The sequence below is a fragment of the Ursus americanus genome, chromosome 29 (assembly GCF_024610735.1).
Source record: "Ursus americanus isolate L20-20 chromosome 29, mUrsAme1.1.p, whole genome shotgun sequence".
NCBI classification, from domain to species: Eukaryota; Metazoa; Chordata; class Mammalia; order Carnivora; family Ursidae; genus Ursus; species Ursus americanus.
The window spans coordinates 22,911,337-22,924,679 of NC_142155.1; positions in this window are offsets into that span (position 1 = coordinate 22,911,337).

Below are 13,343 nucleotides of genomic sequence, written 5' to 3' on the forward strand. Positions count from 1 at the left end.
TCTGTTCATGTTCAAGCACACGGACTTTTAAAATTTATTCTCACTTCCTAATACCTTCTCTCCCTGACTTCTTCCAGGTCTCCAGAACCTCTTTTCAACCTCCTAAAGGTAGCTTCCCTTCCTTCTTTACTCTTCACTGGAGGGAAAGAACTGCTCAGTTCCATCTTAATCAGAGAGTAGGCATGAACTTGTCTCTTTAGCATTCTCAATTAGATTGCTGAATACCAAGCATCCCTGCTGTGTTCCTTCTGATGTCCTTGTTTCTTTCCCTCTCCTCTTGGCAAAACAGAAAGAGAGAAGAATTATGGAGCAGCATGAAGCCTCTGGTCTGAATGAAAACTCTATGACTGCCTTTTTTCCAAGCAACAAGTTCTCAGGCAGACAGCTTCTAAATTGCCTTAAGCTCCCTTCCCAGTAGATATGCTAGATGCTTACTAATTAATTTGAGCTGAATGGGCCCTAAGCAACTCTCATTCACAGAATTCACTTCTCAGTGCTCTGTAGATTTGAAAGGACCATACCTTCCAAGAGCATAACACTGTATAACCTGGATAAGGCTAGTGAACAGGTATAAAATAATTGCCAGAGGCAGCGAGTTAAGCCTTGCTATTATAGAACATATTACAAAGAAAAGAATGGGAAACATTGGTTGATGAGAACTTTGGGTATTAAACCGAGTCTCTTCATTTTAATAGATTTTTAGATACCTATTATATGTAGCAACATAGTGATGAGAACATTTACACCTTATGTGCATCTTTTCTGAAATCTGCAGTATTCATTAATTACTTTTCTGTAGGTGATCTTCAGGTCTGGAGGAATAAAATCAGATTCTAAAAGAAGAAAAACTGAAAAACTCATATTTCAGAAGCTGATAAAAACTTTAGGAGTGGGTGAATATTATGAAAGAATGGAATGATAGTTGATCCATAATGTCTGGATTCATAAAAGTTCTGTCATGCTTAGCAGAAAAGAAATTATAGAAAGCACCCACCTATCATTTATCTTCATCTTTATTGAAAATAATTTTTAGGAGAAGGAATGCCAGTAATGGCTTATGTTACCGCAACTGATATATCTCCTATGGTAAGTGTGGAGTACCTATCACTTGAAAATATATCTTTCTTCAACTTCACATATATCATCACGTACTGCACCTGGCCATGGTAGCACACTCCATAGAGGCTGTTTGGTCTCCAGGTCTGCAAGTGAGTTAGCAGACACACAGTACTAGACTGAATATTTGTGCCCCCCCCCCCAATCCAAATATAAAATCCTAAAGCCCGGTGATATTTGGAAGTGGAGACTTTGGGACATGATTAGGTCACAAAAGTGTAGCCTTTATGAACAGGATTAGCGCCTCCATACTTAGTTCTGATGGAAAACCAGAGTTGAGAATGCCCGGATACCGCAGAAACCTTAGGTGTTGCCTGGTGTCTTAGCTGCTTTGGACTGCTATAACAGAATACCACAGACTGGGTAGTTTATAAACAACAGAAATGTATGGCTTACAATTTTGGAAGCTGGGAATTCCATTGCCAAGGCAACAGCAGATGTGGGGTTTGGTGAGAGCTCGCTTCTTAGTTCATAGATCACTAGCTATGGTACCTGGATATTCTCAACTGCGGCTGCTCATCAGAATTAAGTGTGGAGGTTTTTAAGCATACAGAAATCTTATCCAGACTTCCTGAATCACAATCTTCACAGAAGAGCCTTTATACCTATACTTTATTTTGAGTGGCACAGATGATTCTGATGTGTAGACCAACTTTCCTACTCAGGAATGCAAGTAAAAACCAAAACCAACATAATTTTTTCTTCCTGTGTTAAATCATATTGGGACCAGGCATGCTTTCCTATCTCTATGTTAAAGAATACTGGGATTAAGCAAAAATAATTTAGCTACTTACTCTAGGAAGTATTTGCTCTTAGAAGATAAGTCTGTGAACCAACTGAAAAAGCTTACTTTTCAATACTAACAGTTTACTCATCAAAAGTGACTTCGAGACCCTTGCCTCATTGTGCCCACAAGTTCAAAGCTACAATGTGATAAAATCTGCTAAATCCTGAGTAGTTTTTACCTTGTAAACTGACCTTTACATTTCCCAGCCCAGGCTCTAATATCCTCGTCTACTCTCTTTCCCTTGAAAAACATCTCAGGCTCTGCCAAGGTGATGTTCTCCCTGATGGCAGTATGTCTGATAAACTTAGCTTTGCTTGATCAACAAGTACTTTTTGATGAGTTGGAAGTCATAGTTAAGTCAGCATCCCTCAGTTGCATAAATTATTTAACAATCACTACATTTTAGAAAATAAAATACAGACTTCAACTGAAAGGCATAAACTACTTAGCTACAGACTGATGACTTGAATTCATTTGGCATTTTTGCAAATGTTCTCTCATTTTTTCATGTCCACAGATGATTTTATTCTGGAGGGAGCTCTAGCAATGCAGCAAGCTTTGATATCCCAGAACACCCTACTTTAAAATCTTTACCTGTCAAAAATTTCTAAGTTGCATTTTCTCCTAAAAACCTTAACTTTTCAGGCATCATATTACCCCCCAAAATACACAATCTCTGATTATCTTCCTTAATAGGGGGCATTCTGGAGTTGTTCCCATATAGTAATATGTGTTCTAAGCCAATTAGGAAAATATTATATATGGCAGTTAGGCAATCATGACATTTACTTCAGCTTAATCTTTTTTCCTTTGAAATAAACTATTTATTTTACACCAAAATAGCTTAATACTACTCTATCTCAATTCTAAACTTGAGCCTGACTTTAGATACAAATTTCAAAAGTTCATGAGAAAAATATGTCTGATCCCATGAACTGAGGTTCCAAAAGGGAAAATATTTAAGAAGATATAGAGCTTATCCAAACAAAAAAGAGAGAGGGGACATTCAGTCAAGAATGGTCTGAGAGGAATAAACACTGGAGTAAATACCCTAAAGACAAATAGGGATATTTGTAACTGATGAGATTGGTTTTTTGAAGGGCACATATGGAAGATGACCAGGAGTGAATGTGATATAATCAGAAGACAGAAGAGTCCAGAAAGGAAATCTAGAATTCAGAACGAGCCTAAATTTGACCCCCCCCAAAAAAACTATTTTAAAATTGAACTTAGCCAAAAGTTCTTTCAAATTACATGTACGGTATGAAGAAGACAGGAGAACGAGGTGGAAAACTGGACAGGGCAGTTATGTCCATCTGTGGGGGTATGTGGTTAAAGGTCAAAATCCTTAAAATCTTTTGACTCAACCTCAAACTCCCATAGCTAAGATAAAGAGAGACTTTAAAAATAAAGTTCACTATGTGCTTGTGATCCACTTTTGAGTGGATCATGGGGCCCTGGGGCATGTCTGGTTTGAGGCAATAAAAGAAGGAATTAAAGAAAGTCACATAACAGTGGAGCTCAGGTGGGTTACTGACTCCAGCTCTAAGGGCCTGGAGTCAAACTGCAAGTTCAGATGCAACTATAATATATGACCTAGCACAGGCTAGGAGTCTGGCATATTTTTAATATAATCCATTACAACTTTTTTTCTGGTTTTATGATACTGTTGGAATCAATAGTAAAAGCAGCAAAGATGTGCAGTGAGTTTGGACACTCACATCTCAACATGAGATAAAAACATTCGCTAATATTTTAGTATATAGGCCTCCAGATTTTGTGTATATAGATATGGATATATAACAAGATTGGTATAATATAGTATCTAGTGTTTTATAACCTCTTTAACTTCATTACTCTTTCTCAAAAGTATTCATCAGTAATTTCTAATGTCTTTATAGAGCCTGGATTGGATCATAATTGATGTAACTAGCAAACTACTTTTCAGATTTTAATGTTTTAGCCACAAAACTTTCTTGTAGCTATATTTTCATCTATTACTATTTTCTTCAATTAAACCCCGAGAAGTACAAATTCTGAGTCCCAGGCTATGCACATTTGTAAGACTTTTTTTCTCATCATTTAAGCTATTAAAGTTTTGTTTGTAGAAATTTATTGATGAGAAAGTGTAATAAATTGTGTATTTTTTTAAAAAGTAAAGGTAAGTGGCAGTGAATTTACTACATCACAACACAGCATTTTAATATATTAGGTTTATTAAGTTAGCAATAGATGAGGAAGTACTGCGATTAATGTCAGATAATCCAGATCAAAATTCCTGTAATGTCATCTGTCACTAGACTCTCAAATAATGCACTGATCTCTACCAACACTTTACATCATCTTTAAAGTTGGATATATAATACCCGTCATAGACGTCTCTCACGTTTGTTTGAGGGATCAATATGCAACAAAGTACACGGAGTACTTAGATATATATCAGAGATTCTCAGTAAGGTCAGAGCTGAAGGGAAGTCATGGCCAGGCCTCAGAGGGTGTCTACAATAGGCTCCGTGGGAGCCCAAGTGTGGTGACTCGGTCAGGAAGCTACATGGTGCTCTGACCAGCCACAGACTTGAAGGCGTGTGTCAGTCAGAGAAGCAGCTACTACTGAGAAGTAAGGGAGCACGTAGTTGGTTTTTTTCTCCTCCCCTCTATTTTCATATCACAAATTTTACTCTAGGTTAAACAATAATCATGCATTGCCTTTTCACAGTTTCTGAGGGTTAGAATTCAAACTTGGCACAGAAGGAATAATTGCTCATGTCATCTGCAGCCTTAGCTGCAAGCTAACACATGAGGCTAGAGGTTATAATCTTCTGAAGGCTCCTGTATGTGCATGCCTGACAGGTGATGCTAGTTGTGAGCTGAAGGCATAGTTGGACTGTCATTTTGAAGATCTGTATGTGACATTTACGTGGGCCCTGGATTGCTTTATAACCTGGTGGCTTGGTCCTATTGACTGGACAAGCATCAGGAGAAAGAGACAGACAGACAGAACCTCAAAGAACCCACCTTGCCTTTATGAACTTGCAACTATCTGTGGAAGTCACATGGTATCATCTCCAACACAATTGGTCAAGACAATTTCAAAGGCTCACTCAGGTTCAAGAAGAGGGAACATTATAAAAACACCACGTGGGATGGACTATATCATGGTGGGGCCATCTTCAGAAAATACAAGATACAGGGCCAGGATATAGAAATCCCTCAACTGTTACATCCCCTTCCTCCACGAAGTTGTAAAAGCTACACTCTTCTTCCCAGGAGCTATCTTGTTGGAGGTAAAAGGAGTAGTAATGTGGGGTGGAAGACATGGGAAATCTAAGAGATTAGAAAGGCTGAACACTATAAAAAGCTAGAAAAACCTTGAAAACTATTAGTATTAACTAGGCTGTAAGCTGAGTTGGATTGATGACTAACATTTATACACATATTTACTCCCCAAAGTGAGGGGCTTGGAAGAAAGAATTATTCAGTAATATATAAAATTAAAAATACTTTCTCAACACCTTAATTCTAGTATAAGTTAAAATTTATTACTCTGTTTTTATTGAATTAGGTTTGTAAAAAAAAAATTACCCCTACTTTAGAAACTATATTATAAAAAGTTTCTGGCTTGTATTTAATATAGCAAGTTGCCTGATTAGGATTGAATATTAAAATGGTTGAAGTTGGAAAAGTCTCATTTCAGATTCAAGGCATACACTTTTGAACTAGGCAAATGGTTGTACTTTAAATTTTTATAAATATGCACTTATTAAACAGGTACCTTCTAATTATTCTTATGAAAGTTCTAAACTTATGAGTGTTGATGCCCCAGAGTAAATCCTGAATATGGTAGATTAGGGGGAAATTTACTGTCAGGTATTAGGATTGTTTTATAGGTTCTGTGCATGCCAGAGTGAAGGGACTGTGGGTTCTCGAGATCAATACATCTACTAAGAAAAGTAGGTAAGCTTGGGACACAGGTAGATAAAGTACCTTCTTCTTCCTCAGGCTGAGACCCTGGAGATTCTATTTTTTTTTTTTTCCTTTGAGCTTAGAAGTCAGAATCCATGACTAGGCCTCGTCTACTGTTCAGAACTTTGTCTTCTGCTTTTCTTCTAATTTCCTGATTTGTTATACTTTTTTGCTCACTTAATTTTGTCTTTCATTTTTTGTACTCAATTACTTATTTTGGAAATTATTTTTACAATTTTCAGTGATTTTTATTTTGTAATTATTCCTTTTCTATACCATCTTTTTCTAATGCATGCAATATTTTCTCTTACCTCTCAAGGTATTGATTAAAGTTAAACTGATTTACGTTTTCTTCAGGCACTTTTTCTGTTTACTTATTTTGTAGCCTCTGATGCTGGGGGACTTCCTCAACCGTCTGGTTACATGGAGTTTGTTATACTGACGAGTGAGACATCAGTGTTATCAGTAGCTCTGTATCGCTGGATAAGGTTCATGGACTACAAGTCTTCCCTGGAGGCTGACAGGGGGAACAGCTGGCTTTTTTCTACCTTCCTATGTAACTATTCCTGCTTCCTTTGGTTGATTTTTCAGAGAAAGACCTAGTATTATCACAGGAAGTTTTAAAGATCATTTAGGAACAAGAGAAGAAAATTGCTCATGATTTTGTATGCACATCTTCACCTAATCTGTGTACAACTTTGCTCTTTGCCCTCCTGTGTGCTTATTTCTTTATGTCTAGATTTATACCTGTGTGGGGGCGGTGTAAAGGGGGGTTCATTAACTATGTTTACAGTGGGAGCCTGAAGGTCCCTAAATGCACTTATATTCTGCATTGCATGTTCTATCAACCTCCTGTGGCTTTCTGGGATTCCATGGAGCAGATGCCTTGCTTCTCACCAAGCCACCCCAGCAATTGCAGGAACTTTGATAAATCATGTATCATCCCCCATCTGCCTTTCATCATCATACACTGGGATAAGAGGATTATAGAAGTCTCCTAGTTTCATCTGAATTTAGAATTGATATTTCTTTTCTCCTTGATGCTTTGGGATAATTTTTTAAAGGAAAAGGGGAAAGATATCTTGACTCTACTTTTCCAAAATTGTAATTCTGGTTTATATATAAAGTACATTTTTAGTAACATTAATATATTTGAGCTAAAACATCTAGACTTTCAAGAATAGAAATAAAATTTTTAAAAAATCTAGAATCCTATCACTCAGAGGTTATCACTCTTAAAGTACATACTCTTAATTGACATATTTGTTCTCATTTTATTCCACTGACTAAAGTTAATTGTTAAACTACCCAGGGCCTCAAGATTTTACCCAGCAAAATAAAGTGGTTACACCAAAGGAATTGAAAGGTAAAATATACCTTCCAAAGCCATTTACCATTTAATGGAATGAAGCTTCCTGTTAGAGCGCCAAGAATATCTCTTTAATTATTGCTCCTATTTTTCCAGAAAGTGTTTACAAACATTACGGAGCACTTCATAAAGACTTGCAACTAAAAATCGATACTTATTGTCTATACAAATAAATAGCTTAATAGAGTTAAAAACAAAAACTTCCATACAATGGAGAAAATGAAAAGTGTTATTGATTGCTTCTCTGCACTTTCACTTTCCACGGCTCAGAAACAATAACGCTCGGGAAGCTCTCATGAGCTACCTAATTAATCAATCATGATTCATGACATTGAAAAATCCCTTCACAACAAAGGCCGTGTCTTATTTACCCTTATCTCTTTCATGGTGCCTGGATAACAACTTTGCACGTATTTCACTCTTAAGAAAAGGATATTAAATACCTGAAAAAATCCCTCTGAAAAAATTTAATAGAGTACATTTTTGCATCCAGGGTTTTTTTTCCCCCTTTGCTGAGATCAATTTCAATTTAGACTAAGATATGAGATATTGTGCAGATGGCATTTGCAAGTCAAAATAAAATTGGTGTGCTTGGTTTTCCTCTGAGTAAGGGTGCTTCTCTTTCTCTTTCAAGCAAAAAAACCCCAATATTTTGCCAGAAATGTGTGGAGAATTTCTAAATTTGGAAAAAACAAAATGGTATATTCGGGGGATAACAAATTTGGTTAATTAATTTTTTAATTTAATGATTTATAACTAGCCAGTATATATTGATTGAATAAAAAATACAAGTACAAGTGAGCAAAAACAAAGAAACAAAGAAAGAAACTTGGAATCATATCCCAATAGTCAAAGATACCACTGCTTGCATTTCTATTCTAGTTTTTATGCACAATATGTTTATTGTATTTAAAAGAACTGCATGACTTGATCATATAAATAAGCAGAAATGAGCTCCATTTTTCTCAGGATTCTGAGTAAACCTGAGGATTAAAGGCATGCCAAAGCCTCCCATACAGCTGATCAAAATAAGCACTCAAATTCCTGGATCCACCACAAAGCCCTGTATTACCGATGGAGGCGATGAGTGACAAGCGATGGAAACAAGCGGAAACTACCTTTCAATTCCCCATGTTGCTTCTGCAACATTTTTTCTCTGGAAAGGATGCAACTGGGTATGAACAGGAAACCAGTGACTCATCTTGGACAAATAATGTGTATCTCAAACTCCTAACTATCTTTTCAAGTTAGGAGAGTCATCCAAACAAGGAAGATGTGCAATCATTCTCAGCCTGAGACCATCCATGGTTTAATTGGGTTGGCAAACTATGGCCGGTGGGGCACATTCAGCCTGCTGCCTATTTTCTCATTGCCTGTTAGCTAAAAATTGTTTTGCAATTTCTACATGGTTGGATAGCAATCAAAAGAATATTTTATAATATGTGAAAATTGTATTAAATTCAAATTTCAGTGTCAAAAGTAAAGTTTTATTGAAATAGCCAAACCCATTCATTTATATAGCAAATATGGCTATTTTCATGCTACACAAAGTTAAGTCGCTGAGACAAAAACTGGATGACCTGGAAAGTCTAAATTACTTGCTCTCTGGCTCTTTACTGAAAAAGACTGCTGACCCTTGGTTTCCTCTCCTCATCTCACATCTGATATCAGTATCATGGGCTGGTCCTCCCTAGCCCATCTCCCCTAAGGCTGATATTTTGGAATGGGAAGTGTAATCCTCTTTGGCTTATTCAACCTAAGATTAACTTACCAGAATTCAGCAGCTCTATCTTGAATAATTAAGGAAAATTCAGCAAAACTAAAGCTAATAGGGAGGTAACTGCTAAAAAGTAAAACTTTTTTTTTTTTCCATTGCCTTTATTCAAAAGAGTGCTCTAGCCACAAGCATCATTAACTTACCATGATCTCTTTATCCCAAGGTGAGAGCATCACGGTAATAAAAGGGTTTTTTTTTTAAATTCTTTTTTCTATTGGCCTATTTATCTTTAAGGCTGACTCATTAGAAGCTAGTTACTGCTTCTTATTGTCTCACTGATATATCTTTTTTTTTTTCACTGATTTATCTTAATTAATGAGATAAAGTTTAGAGGCCCTGGTTATTGCCAGCAATCCCTGATGACTTTTTTTTTTTTTAAATCCCAGTACTTGCAATATATAAACAATCGTAAAGTTCACATATCTTCACCTCCCTAGGCAAGATCTCAACAGAACTTGAATAAACTCCTTTAGCTTTCAAAAATTATGGGAGATTTTGGTGTGATAAGGAAGGAATGCGTAAAAATCAGTCATTTAAAACTCTACTCAACATAATCTGGAGACTACCTTGAGAATTATCTTCCTTTAAGTTTCAAAAGGACACACTTGGTTTATTGTCAGTATTAGATATTTATTACCAAGATACATATGCAGTAAAGTACATACTTTTTTTGTATGTGCATTCTGGTAACATCATCATAGACCCTGTTTCTGAGACTGAGTGAGGTATACAACAAGCTTCGTGGGTAATTAAAAGATTAATTTGGAGATATTTAGGTCACTACCAGAGACAGTAATTTATTTTTTTTGTTCATCTACTACTTGGACTTTCAAGGCAGATAATTTAACCAGATTTTTTTTTCTTTTTAACCAGCCCATATGGAGTACCAGTACGAAGTAAAGGTTCTTTCAAGTTACCACAAAGATAGTTAACCTTCATAGATTGCATAGGTGTTTGCTTGCCCGCGTCCTTTCTTTGGGGTGTCATTCCTCCCACTCCTCCATAGTAACATTGTTCTGTGTTCTTGGTTTGGTTATAATTGACTCTGTCACCCCAATGGCAGAAGTAGTCATGTGATCCAGACCCAGCCAATATCCCTGGCCTTTGATTAGTTCAGAAATGACCATTTGGCCATATCCTAAGAGTTGGAATCCTTGACAGGAATTTTACTATCAGAAAGGCACAGTCTTTTGGGGGGGATTCCAGGCTCTTCATTAATTAGTTCATTCATTAAACAAATGTTAATGATTATCTTTATGTGCCAGACAAGAGTGCCAGACTCTGGTCTGGCCTGTTGAAATAAATCAGTGAAACCAAACAGGACAAAACATTCCTACTCTACGGAGGAGTTTGCCTTCTAATTGGGGAGGGGGATGGATAATACACAATAAATAAATTGTAGAAGTAACATTTGGTATGGAATAAGAGTCATGGACACAAGGAGAAAATAGAGCCAGGTAAATGGGATTGGGAGTGCTGGGGTTGATACGATACAATATTAAGCGGGATGGTCAACATAGCTCTTATGAAGAAGGTGACATTTGAGCAATGACTTGAAAGAGGTGAAGGAGTTAGACATAAAGATATCTGGGTGTCAAGTGTCTCAGCTATGAGACCAAAATGATATTATGAAAGAGGGAGGAAAGGACAGAGCTGAGTTTTTAATCCTTCAACCATAAGAGGTTAAGAAGACATAGAAGAAAAAGTAAAAAGATAAGGAAGGAGCCACCAATGAAACAGGAGGCAAATCAGAAAATTGTGGTGTCGTGGAGGAAGGTATGACCAACTCCTAGCCACCTTGCCTGTTAGGTAAAGAGAACCTGTATGATATTAAAGCCAAGCAATGTCAAGAAACTGTGTTGAATCAAATTTGCTTGAATCTAATTTAATTTCACTCTGATGTCCCTCTAAAACACTTTAGCCTAGTACCATGACTTTGGATTCATTCAACATGACAAGAGTCATAGTTACTTAAACAAAGCAGTCCCACTTTGAAGTTTTTCCTAAAAATGGAGCCATATAATTGGCAGATATTTCATTTTTCTTTTACATGAAAGACTTCACTTGCTGGACTGAGCAGCTTTCTAAGTCTACACCTCCAAAGATGCCATCAATTTATTATAATATAGCTAGTTCACATCCAGCCAAAATCATGCCTATCCACTTCCCAAATGAGTTACAGCCAAAACTGTCACTTATTTCTACAAATGAAGAGGATATCTTCAAATTATTTTTTGAAAATAATTTCTGATGTCACAATCTACTCCACTGACATTCATTTACTTTCTAATTTTTTAGGTAATACCTATTTATGTAACCTTGTTACCATAGGGCCATTTTTTAGTATTAGACTTTTATCCTCATTCTTTTGCCTTTAGCTAGTTTTTTTTAGTTGGCCTGGGATCCTTACCCTCATGGGATAGCATGAACCATAATTTCTAAGAGGTCTAGAGATAACATATTTTCTCAATGACATTCAACAGGAAATAAAAAGAGGTGCCCCAAAAGTCCCCTAGTTCATCTGTAGTTTTTCCAAACTCCATTTTGGGGTAGCAAACTTATTGTTCTTGCCCGTATGGTGATGATCCTTTTCACTAACTATTCTTATGATGGAAGATGTCCAAGACTGCCACATGCCAACCACAGTTTACAATTTAGTGGAACCATTTTTATAGTTTACATAAAATATAAATCTAAGTATGCCTCCATTGGATATTATCAGTTTCATGTCCATAAGCCCATAATGCAGAGATGAGAAGAATATTTTGAAAGTGAGGTATCAAGTAAGATTTTTAAAAATACCATTCCTACGACTCTTCAATTCCTAGACCTCTGTAAATAACTATGGAAGAGGCGGCATTATATGTAAGTTGTCTCAGATCATGTACCACACAACACGAGACAGGGCAATTATGGTCAATAAAGGACACTGTAAATGAGTTTTCAATAGATCGTCATAATTATTTAAGGCCAGCTACATATGCATGGTGTGCTCATGATAGGAGTAGTTTCCTTTCATGGGCTTCAACTTATTGCTTCTATTCCTGGGAAGTGAGTGCCTTGGATAGAAGCCATATTGATGGAAGAAACTGTTGATACATGAAATACTCAGTAAGCCCATGTCATACACAGAAGATGGCCACAGGTGATGGGTATGAAGGAGGGCACATATCGCATGGAGCGCTGGGTGCTATACGCAAACAATCAATCATGGAACACTACATCAAAAACTAATGATGTACTGTATGGTGACTAACATAATAAAAAATTAAAAAAAAAAAAAAAGAAGATGGCCATAGGAAGCAAACTTATATTCCAAACAGTGCTTTTCAGTGAGTGTAAACAATTGTCATATTGACGCTACAAAAAACCTGATGTAACCAACATGCTATCAGTGGCTAGCTATTTTTGAGTAGAGTATAATGCTTTATTAGAAATTCAAAGCTTGCTGTTGCTGGCAAATTTGGTTCTCAATAGTGGCTATATCAACTTACCTTAGTAAGGAGAGGACAAGTCAGAGACCCAAATATAGTCTCTGTTCTTTTCTGGTGAAAAAACTAGGTTCAGACCTCTCTCTTACGAGAGAAATGCATCCACACAGTCTTTATCCAAAACCCTAAGGCACAAATCCTCCAATTGTACTTCTCCTAAATCTTTGACAATTTAGCCAAAGAGCTGCTACTCTCCCCAAATCAAGGTAAATTTGGATCTCAATCTAGACTTCCTTCCAGGCATAACAAACGTCAAAATGTCTTACTTGAAGTTCTGCTGAATGGGAGGATTTTCTCACTCCATTATCTTGCAAGCTCACTCTTAATGAGCTCTTTAACACTGTAGCAATCCACTTTGGGGGTCGTGCTTTCATACCCTGCAGAATTCCCTACAAGTATCTTTTAAGACTTTCATCCTAAATTGGACAGAGAATTTCCTATGAAGCCATAGGCATAGGTTGAGCAAGGAAGAATGGGAACGTGACCTACATAGAGTCAATGAATACAGGAAGAATTTATTCACCTAGGGTACACAGGGGCTTGATCCTACATAGACCACTGCCATTTAATAATGGACTTTATCTGGGCATGCTCACACTTATAATTTGGTGGATCATATAATAGATAATAGATCACAGTGTTCAATTCATGTCTGAAGGTCACTTGTATTATGTGTATGCATATATACATCTGTACATGTGTAGATACATAGATATAGATACATAGATATAGATATAGATATAGATATAGATATAGATATAGATATAGATATAGATATAGATATAATCTTGCAGCAGATACACACACACTTCAGGGACCATACTTAAATGTCCTCTGAGG